Source organism: Cynocephalus volans, chromosome 8 (assembly GCF_027409185.1).
Source record: "Cynocephalus volans isolate mCynVol1 chromosome 8, mCynVol1.pri, whole genome shotgun sequence".
NCBI classification, from domain to species: Eukaryota; Metazoa; Chordata; class Mammalia; order Dermoptera; family Cynocephalidae; genus Cynocephalus; species Cynocephalus volans.
In genome coordinates, this window is record NC_084467.1 from 2,808,768 (window position 1) to 2,812,901 (window position 4,134).

The window sequence follows — 4,134 nt, forward strand, 5'->3', positions numbered from 1 at the left end:
GTTTTCCAATGAATACTCATGAAGGTTGAGCACCAGGAGAGAAGTGTTTTGGGGTCATCTTAAAAAGAACAGTCTTTTCTCTCTTTGGACCCTTTCAAGTCTTTTCCATCCAGGGCAATTTAAATAATAATGCCCCAGTGAAACCTTCCCTGACCTTAGGCACAGAGCAAGGTCTTGCTCTTCTGAATTCTTGCCAGGCAAGAAGTTGTACCTTCTTGCAAAATATCTGCATGTTTTATCTGCACCTGCTGGCATGGGAACTTGTGGAAGACAGCCCCTGACATTTATCAACATCAATGCAAAGCCACAGAGATTCACCAGTGGCTTGGTGTGAACAAAGGGCACCGTGAGGAACATGTGTGTCAGCACTGCAGGTGACCAGGAGTTCCTCTGTGGGTTGATGGTTTCTAAGCATGGGATATTTCTGTGCTACTCAGAGACCAGCCTGCCCTTCAGGCATCTAAGAGTGCAGGTTAAACCCCCAGATACAGAGCAGATGCCTCTTCAGGGTTTTCAGCATGTCCTCGGGCCTGAGGGACTCTTGGGAGAAAAACAGTGGCACCAAGTTGGAGGCACACCCTGCCTGTCACAGAGACTCACTGGAAAAAAATCTGTCTTCCTCCAAGACTGTGGCTGAGCTTTAGACCAGTCATCTAGTTAACATGGTTTGTCATACAGGAAGAGCAAATCTTGCCATGAATGAACATGTGGCAACTCCTGGGGCCCATGAAGAGAATGTGGGCAGAAATTCACATTAATGAAAGAGTTCCTATTTGTCCAAAGTCTCCATTCTGTAAACTGTGAATTCCTCTGGTGCCCGGGTACATCTGTGTCCTTTCAGCGGTGTGACATGTAGAACAGTAGACTAAGAACCTTAGAACAGAAATATTAGGAAACGTTCAGTTAAAGATTAAGCAGAAAAGAAGATAAATCTTTAAAAGCAAGCCAAAGGGAAAACAGAATTCAATAAAGACAGAAAAGAAGTTGATGAAAAAGTATGTGTCAGGGGCCGAGCCCATGGCACACTCGGGAGAGTGCGGTGCTGGGAGCGCAGCGACGCTCCCACCGTGGGTTCAGATCCTATATATGAATGGCCGGTGCACTCACTGGCTGAGTGCCAGTCAAGAAAAAGACAAAAAAGAAAAAAAAATTATGTGTCAGTCAATGCAGCTATTACAGAAACTGAGGTACAAATGCATCAGAGAAGGGCTCTTGGGGGACCCTAGGTGTTAAATCCCTCATGCAGGAAGATTCCTAGGAGATTGCCCTGGCATGGGAGGAGTGGGTTTATGGGACGTGGAAGGACAAGGGGCTGGGATGGCTCGTGGTGAGGGTGACCAGCTGCCTAGGAGGGAAAGAAGTGACTCCTGGTCCAGCCTGGAGCTGCACTCATGGATCCACAGCGGGGAGGATGGAGATGCTGCAGAACTGCCAGCTGAACAGGGCAGGAAGACCTTGTGCAAATGGAAGCCAGCCTGCTTCAGGTGGTGGATAGTTCTGGGTGCAAAAGAGTGACACGGATGCTCTGCAGAGGATGGACAGGAGGACTCCAGGAGGCAAGAAGAGGTCATCAGCCTTCGGATTTCCTGGGACAGACTGCTCATCACCAGTGCGATGTCTGAGGCTGTTCTGACAGCTAGGAGAAAGGAAGGGCATGTGTCACTGTGTTGAGGACAGCTCGTGCACCCAAGTCCCGAGTCCCTGTTCCTCTTCCCCCATCCCAACCCTGTGGCACACAGAAGACTCCAGGAATGACCCCTACACTTGGCCACAGTTGATTGGCCCAGGGGTGGGTGCCTGACCCAAGTGAGGCCATTAAATAGCTTGCCTGGGAGCTTTGGATTTGGAAAAGACGGGGAATTTGAAAGTCTCTCTTCAGGTGGTTGAAGCAGTACTGCATCAAACACCAGAGCTGCTGGAGCTCACCGTTTCTTCCAGGAGAACTGGGAAGCAAGAAAGGGCAGTCTGCAGCAGGAAAGCAGGATGAAACAGATGGGTACAGAGAAGCGTGAGTATTTTGAGGGACGATCAGTCTGGTCCCTGGATCAAACAGTTCCTGAGAGCCATCTCTATCTCTGCTCTTCCAACTTACACTTTCTAAGAGTATCCCCAGGATTCTTTCAACAAGCTCCCTTTTAGCTTCAGTACATTGGAGTTTAGTTTCTTTCAGGCACCACTTCACAAGGGAAGGAATAGGTGGGGAGATGAAAACCTTTCGGGCACTCAGGTCCCCAGATGACTCACAATACCCATCTCCTGCTCTCCTGTTCAAGAGGGTGCTTTCCTCTCCTGTTCAAGAGGGTGCTTTCCTGCCTCCGGGACCCCAATTCTTCTTTACTTTTCCAACTTAGTCCAATCGCCAAGCTTAGGTATCTCAGAAAGCTTGTGGTTTGGGAAATCAGGTGCTGCCCGCTTGCATTTAGAGATGGATCTAGAGTCTCCTTAATATTTTTCCACTTATCTAGGGCACAGAAAAGCTTTCAAAAAAAGGGTCCAGAGCGTGAGTCAGTTCCTTTTTCCACAGATAAACCCAAGGGTCCCTCAGATTGGCAGACTTGGAAAACTGTAGTCCACAGGTAAATCTTCAAGGGACAGATGGCCTGTGGAAGAGGAGGACTTGGAGACCTGCAGCAGGACAAAGGGAGCTAAAGAGATGGCTGCCAGTGCAAACTGCCCGAGAGGAAGTGTTTCAAGGTTGGGCAGAGAAGTCTTAAGCACACTTGCAAGAGGCAGGAGTCTGGGAGAAAAGATGGATTAACCTGAACAACTCCCTCCAGCATGAAATGTGCTCATAAACAGAGTCAGCTTTCAGTGGAACTCATGCAGAAAGGTTGGAGGAAGCCCCAGGGAAAGACATTGCTCGGAATACTTGCCAGTTCCCAAGGCTGGCAGGAATCTCTCCTTCAGCACCCAGGACAGCGCCATGCCCTTTGTGACTGCTTAATGAACCTAAGCTACACTCAGAAAACGAACCTAAGTGACACGCAGTCACTGGAGGAAATGATTGGAATCCTTAACTGCCAGGGTTGGCAATGACCTTGCCGATGACATAATTGCACTCTTCAATTTTACAGATGAGGAAGCTTAGCTGAGATGGGGGAGGTAACTTGCTCTGGGTCGTGCTGTTGGTTTGTGTCAAAACAGGGACAAGAACTCAGGCATCTACATTTCCTGTAAATCTCCTGTCTTCTTATAGCCACCCACTGCCCATCATCTCTTGGCCATCAGCACAGCTGCTCACTGAAGGGAGCAGGACGGCTACTGAGAGTAGAAATGTGGGCTCTGCAGGTGGCCTGTCAGGGCTAAAACCCCGTCATTGTCACTTAGTCGGGTAAAGTTTTTCACCTCCTTCAGCCTCAGTTTTCTTATTTCTAAAATGAAGGTGCTACTATCAATACTTACATTAGATGGCTACGATGAAGATCTAATGAGATGACTCGCGTTGACACTTAGCCAAAAAGAAACAAAGTTACCCCTTGCTTTAGAGGTTAAGAAACTGAGGTTCAGAGAGGTTTGGTAACTTTTCCAAGAATGTGCAGCTGAGAAAGGGCTGGGACTTGGTTTGCTGTTTCTTACCAGCCCCTGAGTCATTGTTAATTATTTTCTATCTTTTTCTCTCCGTTGCTCAAATTTGACAATTCCTCCTGAGGTACCTTCATGTTTGCTAACTCTTTCTTCTGTCATCTTCATTCTGCTATTGAGCCCATTCTTCCTTTTTTTTTTTCCCACTGTGCAACCCACTTCAGTGCCAGCAGCCTATGGGCACAAAGGCCAGGCAATAGTTTGGGGACATAGTTTGCTCTGGCACAGGGCAGTAAGAGCCTGTTCTTTTTTATTACAGTGATTGTATTTTTCCAGTTTTTATCTTCTATTTCTTTGCTGAAACTTCTTATTTTTCATTAGTTTCAAGAATGTTACCCCTTCCTTGTTGGAGAATTTTTATAGCAGAGGCTTTAAAGTCTGTCAGAAAATTCCAACATTTGTGTCACCTTGGCATTAGCGTGTATTACTTGTTTTTTCTCATGGATGCTGAGATGTTCCTGGTTCTTTGTATGCTGAACAATTTTGAATATTTTAAAATTCATGTTATGGGTCTTTGGGTCTTAATTAAATCACATGTAGATTGCTGATATC

At 46.9% G+C, this 4,134-nt stretch overlaps 1 pseudogene; it reads right to left on the reverse strand.

The window, feature by feature from the left end:
• Window positions 1-3,726: 3,726 nt before the first annotated feature.
• LOC134385390 (small nucleolar RNA SNORA42/SNORA80 family) lies at window positions 3,727-3,828 on the reverse strand (annotated as a pseudogene).
• Between the last annotated feature and the right edge of the window lie 306 nt (window positions 3,829-4,134).